We start from the raw sequence: 10512 nt of genomic DNA, 5'->3' as shown, positions 1-10512 counted from the left end.
CTGGAACTTTCTGGTTGTTTTCCCTTTTGATTCGCAGCCTCTCTTTTAATCTTATTTTGTAGCTTATAGCACTCAAATTTAATGTGCCCTTTCTTCTTGCAGAAGTTACAAGTTTTACCTCTGTTTGAAGACTTCGATCTACCTTTAGATTTACCACGAGGATTCCATTCCTGTGTCCTACCATGATCATCATCAGCATTCCGATCTTGTCTCCCACGAACAATGAGACCCTCTCCTTGAGAGTCGGGTTTAACCATAAGATGCTTCATCTTATCATACGAGGTTAAAGAATCATAAACCTCATCAATTGTGAGAGACTCGCGGCTATATAAAATCGTGTCTCTAAAGGTTGAATAAGACGGGGGCAATGAACAAAGTAGAATCAACCCTAGATCTTCCTTATCATATTGAACCTCCATGGCCTCTAAGTTTGAGAGAATTTCTTTAAACACTGTTAAGTGTTCGTGTACAGACGCACCTTCCTCCAAACGATGAGCATAAAGACGCTGCTTCATATGCAACTTGCTTGTTAGAGTTTTCGACATACATATTTGTTCTAGCCTCTTACATAATGCAGCGGCAGTCTTCTCTTTCATCACATCCTGTAAAATTTTGTTGGACAAATGCAGATGTAATTGTGTTAACGCCTTTCGATCCTTACGCTTCTTCTCTTCATCTGTTAATGTCGAAGGCATCTTATCTATTCCTAGCAAGGCATCCTCCAGATCCATCTATGCAAGAACTGCTTGCATCTTAATTTGCCACAACGCAAATCTGGTGTTGCGATCCAACAGCGGAATTTCATACTTCAAAGACGCCATTACCGTGATCGAGATGAATAACCCGGAAGTTCTGATACCAATTTGAGAAAAAATAAAATAAAAATAAAAATAAAAGCACAAACAAATTTTACATGGAAACCCTTTCGGGAAAAAGCCACGAGCAGAGGAGAAGAAAATTCACTATGTCGAAAATTTGAATCAATACAAGAGGAATAGACTATGTCTATTTATAGGCTTGTAAAGCCATATTCTAGTTGGATTGAAACACCTTATCCTAATCAATATAAAATAGATGGAGTTTAATAAGGTTTAAAAAACCTTATTCTAAAATAAAATAAAAGAAGTCTAGTTTTATATGGATTTTACTTTTATTTTATTTTCCATCGTATTTTATTTAAATAAGAATTTGGGTCACTTAATTCTAACAGTTATTATATTCATGTTGTTGACATTCATTAATATAACATATTATTCACATAGTATTGTTACATGTTATATATTATACTTTATTTCGTTCAAATCACATCATAAATTATGTTTCAACATACTCACACATAATTAGCGACTTTATTATACTCTAAATCAAATATGCATCGTTTAAATATCGTATTTGCTATTATTCAAAAATCTTTCTAAAAAGGGGGCAATATTTCATTTTTAGGAAATTCAAGAGATCGTGCTCTAACTTACTGGGTCTCGATCTTCTCGTTTAACCTAAATAACCAAATATTCCTTCAAATTTCAAAATATATGAAATTTAAGTAAAATAAGGCAATATTCCGTGTTTGGAAATTCAAGAGATCGGGCCCTAACATGCTGGGTTTCGATTTTCTTCGTTTTACCCAAATAACCGAATATCCTTTTAAAATTATGAGTTTTGAAAATCAAAAGGCAAGCTTATTTTCGGGGATTTAAACTGTCGTGTCCTAACGTGCTGGATGTGACATTTAATCACTTCGAGATAAGAAGGTCTTTAGCATCCGCTTCGATTTATTCAAATATTTTTGTAAAACGAATATTCATAAAAAGGAATCGTATTTTAAATTTATTTTAAAATCTTGTTAAATTTCGACATTAAGACATTAATTAATCAATTAGGTACCAATTTTGGGCGTTACGAGGGTGCTAATCCTTCCTCGTACGTAACCTACTCCCGAACTCATTTTCTCAAATTTCGTAGACCAAATCGTTGTTTTAGTAAATCAAAATATTTTATTTAAATGGCCAAATTACTAGGTGATCCGATCACACCTAAACAAAAAAAAGATTGGTGGTGACTCCCAATTTTCGTTTTCTTTTCAAAACTAAAGTCGATCCCCGTTTTGTCAAAAAAATAGTTTCGACAATTATTATTACTAATAATTTTTAATTTAGTTCTATTTAATAATTCAACCCCACAATTTCACACTTGACACATAAATATTTGATTCTAATCTCTAACTAACTCATTTCAAGAAATTCGACCCTAAAACTAAATTTTTTGATACTATTGAAGTTTAGATCATTATATATATATTACCTTATTATTATTATTGAAGTTGTTAACTGATGACAAAAAAATAAAAAAAATATAAAATATTAACCCTATAAAATTTTAATAATTATTTTATAATAATCGGTATTAAATGTGTTTTTTTAATGTAATGTGAATATTTTTCATATTTAATTTATTTAATATAAATATTTTTTATACATGAACAATTATAACTGATACATGTTGCTTTACTTATTTTTTATTTTGATTTAATATTTTATTTTACTTTTAATATAATTCTAAATTTTTATATTATTTTCAATAGTTTTATGCAACAATTCAAAGATTGTCATTGGCTCTTGGATAAGTGTCTTGGTTTTTGATTTTGTTTCTTTTGATGATTTGAAAGAGCACAGGTATAATTTTATTATTAACTAAAATATATAATTATTTTTTACTTGTATATTTTTCATTTGGTGTTTTATTATTAGCTTAAATTATGATACCAACTTCTTTTGTTCATAAAATATTATTTATTTTAAGTACTATTTACATTAAATAAGTTATATTTTATAAATTTTTAATTTATAAAAAATAAATACATTTATTCACCTGCAATACATGTGAAAAAAATTAGTATATATAAAAGCATGAATTTAGAAAAACATGAGAATATTTTTTATTTTTATCATATTACTAAATTAAATTTAAAAATAATTATAATTTAATTTTAAGATAGATTTTTTATTTTCATAGAACTCTAAGCATAAAATATAGAAAAAAATTAAAAATTATAATTATAATATAATTATTAGTTAAAATTTTCAAAAAAAAAGTTGTTAAATTTTAAAAGAAAAATTGTGTTTATTAATGTAAAATAAAATGGTTACTTGAATAAAATTCAAAACATCTTAATTATCACTTAATTAATACTAGAATTATATACCAATTAAAATTTAAGATTGGTTTTATAAATAACATTTAATAATTAGACATATTCAATTAAGTTGCATCTAAAAAAATTACGGATAAAAAATTGGAGATTTTTAACATTAATAACATAGAATTATAAATGAGAATGAAGAATTAAAGTTATGGTAATCCAAAGAGACAATATCGGATTACATTCAAACAACAATGGCATTAGAGGGTGATTGAAGGGTGATCGAAGACTATATTAATTGATGATGAGGTAATATTATATTATGATATTATTTTTTTAAAAAAATTAACAAGTTTATACTATGTGAAGCAAGTGCTCTTACAACTATTTTTTTTCTTTATTTGTTATTTATTTGGTGTGCATGAAAAATGTTTGGTGGGTTTCTTTTGAAAAGAATGTCAAAATTTAATAAATTTTTTAATCACTATTATTAAATATGTTTATTAATTTAGTTTAAATATATTTTCTGTTTATCATGAACTATTGTTATAATTGCTACATGTTGTTTTATTTTTTATTTTCAAATTAACATTATAATTCACTTTCTTATATGTTCGTTAAAAATAGAGTATTTAAAAATTAATTAAAAATTAAGCGTAAATTTACATGCAATGCATGTACCATTAAAATTAATATTTATAAAATTTCAATTTTAAAAATATTGTTGAATCCTTCATAAAAACTGAAATACCAAAAACAAAACAAAACTTGTATAAAAAAATCCAACAAAACTCATACTAAAAATGCTGAAATTTAGTGTTAAAATTTAATTTTTAAAGAATAAATAAATAAATAAGAAGTAATATATATATATGCCATACGATATAAAAGAATGAATATTAAAAAAAAACTGAAACAGAACTGAATTAAGTAATAAAGAAATAAGAAAGGAATGAAGATTTGCTTTTTGAATATTATTTTAATAAAAGGGAAAAAAATATAGACATTTAGATTCCTTAAAAGATCAACCCCAGAATATAAATGAGAGTTGATTAACTATTATTCCAAAAGTTCTTCTTTTTAATAAATGAGATTTTAGGGACGAAATTTGAAGTTCCTTCCTGACAGCAGCCAACAGCGACATTAATTTTATTATTTCCATATTCCCGACCACACCACTGTTTGGTAGGCCTCCACTGAAATGCGTCTCCTACCTAACCAATGTAGATGTCTTCTTTCTTTTTTCTCCTTAATAAAAAGTTTGGATAGTATTATAATTTAACTGGTAATCTTAGTTTCATTTATAAATGTAGATTATTAGTTTCACCTCTATTTATATGCTGAAAAATATATTTTTTAAAATTTGTTATTTTCTTAAAAAAATAGAGAAATAGATTGATTTTGGAAAAAAAAAGTATAAAAACATATTCAGTTAGCGTTTTCTGCACAGTTGGCAAGAAGATGTGTCTAGCTAGACGTGTTTTCCTCCAACGGTAAATTTCCAATGGTCAAATTATAAATTGCCCAACGATAACTTTTTCTCCATATAAACCCAGGTCATTTTCCACTCTTTTCACTCAAATCCATTTCTCTCCATACACTCTATTCTCTCAAGATTAGTTCCAAATTTTCCAATAAATTTCTATAAAAATATTCTAGTTTTACTTTATTATTTCGTAAATTGTTCATTTTAATTAAATTTTCACAAATGACAAGTTCTCTTATTCGTTTCGATGACAAGCACATTTTTGCCGCACAATTGATAATGGTAAGAATTTTTTTTATTTTTATTAATTTTAATTAAGTTAATTTTAAATATTTTAAATTTATAATTTATTTTTTTGATATAAATAGGCAGATGATCAAGTTTTGGAGGGATTCATACACAATTTATCAAAGAGAACACCTAATGCAGTTCGTTGTCATTTGCAAGATGCGAGATTCTTACAAGTGTCTTATATGCTCGAGGGGCTGTAAATTGGATCTCACACTTATTAGCGTGTTAGTGGAAAGATGGAGACCTGAGACACACATTCCATCTCCATGCGGTAAGTGTACAATCACACTAGAGGACGTAGCTTTACAATTGGGCTTATCGGTGGATGGGGAAGTTGTTATGGGCCCAGTGATCATTCTCGGTAGGGAGGACCCAGTGATCATTCCTGATAGGGAGGACTTTTGCAACGCACTATTAGGGACCATGTTGAACAAGTTTCAACGTGGTTGAATAGAGATCAAATGGTTGGAAGATAATTTCGGTGAGCTTGATGAGCATGCAACTTCCTTTGAAAAAGAACAATACGCTTGAACATTCATCTTGAGGTTAATTCTGGCTTTCTAATGCTCGATAAATCTCAAAATTTGGTACACTTAAGGTGGCTGCTACATTTGGTCGACTTCAAATAATGCGATCAATTTAGGTGGGGATCAGCTGGACACGTTGTACCGAGAGTTGTGTCAGGCGATGAAACCGGATAAGATGTTAATCAGTGGTTGTTTACTCCTACTGCAGTCACAGCCATAGTGGTGGCTACAAATTTTACATCCTCGAATCGACGCCTTTTATAAATTCCCACTGGTGACAAGGTAAAATTAATTTGATAATAATATAGTTACCATAGTAAATGTTTATTTTTTTATATGTTTAAATCAACATATTGTTTGAGTAGGTGGAACTTTGGGGCGAGTTATGTGGGACTACCAGAGCAGCTCAAAGATATCCGGCTACTGTTAGATTAATGCTTAGAAGCCGATGTTAGTTATTGAATTTTTCAAAAATATAATAATTACTTAATGATTTGAAATTTAATATTTTGTAGATAACAAAATTTATAATTGTGTACTACAGTTTGAATAGATGTCATACACCGATCCAACAACCGTAGAATGCGTCCCGTTTGAAAATTTGGCCAATCGGAGTATGTGGGATGCAAATGTGCCATTGGTAGTTTATGTGACGGTGGAGATACACAGATCTGTTCGAGTGATATGATAGTTCGGGTGGAGGCAAAATATTCTGTTGCCACCGCAAGACATTAAAGCACTATACAAGCTTGATTTGCGGGGGGAAATTGACGAAAATTGATGGGAATTCCACAAGAAATATATAGACATTTGGGATCATAAGAAATTTTTCATACTCATGCGCACACATTTTTTCTCACTGGAAATGGCGACCTTTGCGAAGTACATGCTATGGTTTGGACACCATGGGAAGCCATATCTACTATCAGTGGAGGCGAGGAGTAGGAAAATTCATCCGAAAGGGCCACTATGACTACCCTAGAATCCTAGGTCCAGACCACATGCCGCAATAGGTTCGTCATCGGTTCCAAGCCAACAAGGTACACCAATTTCTGCACCACATCTTGGTCAGTTCCTTCCATATTTTCTTGTTTCTTTCACTAACCCCATGTATTTTACACAAGTACCACACTATGCACCACCGCAGGACCTTGTATCTACACCTCCTCCAAGTGTGTTTTTCGTGGCACCTCTGTCTCCAGCATATTACGCCCTGATGACGACATTGATGCCAACACCAATGCCGATGTATCCACCAACAATAATGATTCCGGGATATTATCCACAACCAGCTTATGCGACACCATATACTTATCCAACGATAGTGTTGCAAACACCCCCATATTATTATTTTACCAAAGTGGCTCATCTTCGCAACCACCTTCTCGTAAAATGAAGAAGAGACGATCGGAGGCTAGGATGACACCGGACTCAACCATAGAGGAAGGAGATGAAGATAAAGATGGGGGGTCAATGTGAAGATGTAGAGGAGGAGCCAAAACCCCAACTTGTGTGAAGAAATCCTACCAGTAACAATCACCCACCGCCCTATGGCTCTGATTCGGCTTGACAACGTCGATGATATTTTTTTTCCTTTAGTTTTGTGATGTAAATATATTTGATATCTATAGAATATGATCATTTTTTAGTTTTTTTATTGCAACTTATAATTCACTTTCTTAAATTCTAATGTATATTGTATACAAATTTTCCATCTATTAATATTTGATATCAATAATTTAATGATAATTTTATAAATTTTTAAAGGTAAATTATTAATATCTAAAACAACTCATAATTTAATAATATTAAATAAGGTATACCCAAAAATTAAATTCGATACCTTGAGAGAGAGCCTCAATGTACCTATTACACCTAGTTTATCTTTATTCACTATTTCACCATGAAAAACAAAATAGTGAATAAGGTAAAAATTATCTATCACTTAATTTCTATGAAAAATTCAAAGTAAAACATGTAATGTGACCCATGACTATAAGGTATATAAATGAATGAAAAAATTTGGTATAAAAAATGAATAAATTTGTTAACAAGGTCTTGTCCTCAACGTATCCCGCAACTGTAGACATGTTGCCCTAGTATGCCCTGGGTTCCTACAATAACTGCATAACCTCAGTTGATTGGTCCTCTCCCGAATATACATATTGTCGTGCATCCGAGTAGAATTTGGATGACCTTTTGAGTTACGACATAAGGATATATTTGGTACCAACTCGAATGAGGCGTTCCACACAAGCGGCCGCATACTCTCATTTGGGACCAATAGGAATTCAAATTTTCATACATTTTACATGCGTTCTAGTTTGTACACTTCGTTAATATATGGTGTAATGTATTCATGTCTGTGCACATGCAACAATTACATGTGCCTATGGCAATCGAAGTGTTTGGAATTTCCCACAATCGTAGGTCCCTTGTGTTAGGGAAACACGGTACGTTGCCCAAACTTGGTCGAGTTTAGCGAAATCCGTGACCCGGGATGATAGGTTTGGACATGAGTGACACACTACATGCATAGATTTTTCTCTCATTGCATTTTTGTTTAATTTCTTTCATGACATCCTTGCACTAAATGCGAACACCCACTATTGTCCAACGTATTTGTCCCTTACTTTGGAAATAAGGTTATCAAGAAAAAGTATGTTTATTTCACAATCAAGGTTATCGACAAATGATGCATCTCCTTCAATATAGAATTGATGTCTTCCGCTAGATTCATCATCATGTGCCCGTATCGTAGACTTCCGTCAAGCGATTGTATCCACTGGTCGAAGGGTATATTAACGAGGTACACTGCACCGACGTTGTTGATGGTGTGCAAGCTTTCCACCATTTCATGGAAACAGTATTGGAGAAACTCGTACCTTGTCAAAAATTCAAAGTAAAACAGTATGCCCATGAATGCAAACACTGTATATGTTATAGCATTATTGTGAAAATAGTGAAATATGCATACCCATGTCAATGACTTGTTGCTGCTGACTATCCGAATGGTATTTTGCCATGTACTTAGCACCGGTGTATCTTATACAATACATATGGTGTGTGCGGTCCTAAAGGCTTCTATGCCATTCAATTGCGATCAGGATTCTGAGTCCTTTGTCGAATATGATGCAAATATTGAGTTTTGGGATAACATTATTGTGACAGCCCTAAAATGACCCTAGTCGGAAAGCGGTTTCGGGACCGCTAAACCGAGTCACCAAATTATTTGAAAATGATATTTATTGTCTAAAATATGTGAATATGAATGTGTGAAAGTTTTAAGCTTCGATTTAGTCGATTGCATGTGAATTTAGTAATAGGACTTATGTGTGACACTTTTGAAATGTGATAGGTTAATCCATAAGGATCTATTAGTGCATGTAATCAAAGGGGTGGACTTGCATGTCAATTTCCCCCATTTAATTACTAGTGGCCAGCCATGACAAAGGGTGATGGGCAAAACATGTTGTGCTAATGGTTTATCTGAGAAAGGATAAAATAATAATGGGAAGGTAAATGATGACAAAAAAAAATGTGTGTGATTGCCCCCCCTCCATTGCCGTGAATGGAAGAAAGAAAGACTTCAACTTTTATTTTTCTATCTTGCTTCCTTGTCTTTTTCAAATGAAGCTAGAGAGGAGAGGCCGGCTGCATGTAGGGGAAAACCATGAAATTTGTTTGCTTATAAGTTGAAATTTTCAAGTAGAAGGCTAAAAAGGGGAGGAGCAAATTGAATAGGTAGAATCGGTGTTGGGAACCTTGGTGAGTTTTCCTTGAACTTTTATTTGATAATTGTTGAAACTGTCCGAATTTTACCTTGTTGGTATTGTTAATTGCTGCCCTGTTTATGCTGTCTAAATATTGTATTATTGATGCTGTCCGAATCAGCCTCCGAATGTGATATGTTACAGCAATTAAGCCAAGTGTTGCGAGTCCTCTTAGGCTGCCCACAACGCAACCTTTCAATACTAATGTTACCATGAATTTACCTTCAATTGATGGTGTGGTGTATATACATTTTAGAAAGAAAGATGTTGTTGTTTAGTTGAATTTTCATTTGATAAATGTTCATTCGGTCAAATGGGAGAAGAATGAGATGAATTTAAATGTTGTGGTTTATTATTTTAGTTGCTAAATGAAGAAAAATCGGCTAACAAGGGAGTACTAAGGCCGAATATGATTTTGAATATTAGTGGTGTAGTTGCCGAATTTGAACTATGAAGTTATTGAGTAATGTGTGTGTTTTAAGTGATAGAATTGAGTGAATGCTTGGAATGTGATATGTATGAATTATGTGTTAAATTAAGGTTTGCTAAGCTAGCTATTAAGATGAAGTGAAAATGTTAGTAATTGATTGCTAGTGTATATATGTGTACTAGCCGAGCTTTGAATTTAAATAATGGTTGGAGCACCGTGTGTTGTAATGAGATTATTTGAGTGAAATCATAGATATTTATATGATGAATTCAATTGTGGATATACATGCTTAAATAAGATGCATACATGAATGAATAGATAGCTTGGTGTTGCATGTATTCGGTCATAAATGTTAGATTAATTGTATTAAATTGCTCAATGTGATTAAAAATGCGTATGACCATTTTGTGTTTGAGCTATAGGTGGCCATATGACCTATCAAACTCCTTGTCATATTTGGCCATAAGCTAGCATAATGAGACTTTAATAAGTTAAATTTGTTTGAATTAGCTCAAGAGCTTAGAGGACCAAAGTTGGATAAGGGAAGGGAAAAAGTGATCGAATAGCCGCCGAAATCGTTCGACCACATCCGAGGTAAGTTTTAAGTGATTAAATGTTGAGTAAATTCAACTATAATAGGATATAATGAGTTGATTTAATAAGATATGATGTGGCCATGATATGTCTTAAACTCAAATGGTAAGTTCCTAAGTGTTTGGACTTGGAAATTTAAGAGCAAATTGTAATAATTTGCTCAGGACAGCCGCAGTAACGTGATTTTAGAAAATCACTATAAATGTTTGGTGTGAATTATAGGCTGAATAAAATATACAATCAAAGCTTAATTAGTCTAGTTTCTTATAAAA

This window comes from Gossypium hirsutum, chromosome A11, assembly GCF_007990345.1.
Source record: "Gossypium hirsutum isolate 1008001.06 chromosome A11, Gossypium_hirsutum_v2.1, whole genome shotgun sequence".
NCBI lineage: Eukaryota > Viridiplantae > Streptophyta > Magnoliopsida > Malvales > Malvaceae > Gossypium > Gossypium hirsutum.
Note: the sequence above shows the minus strand (reverse complement) of the source record.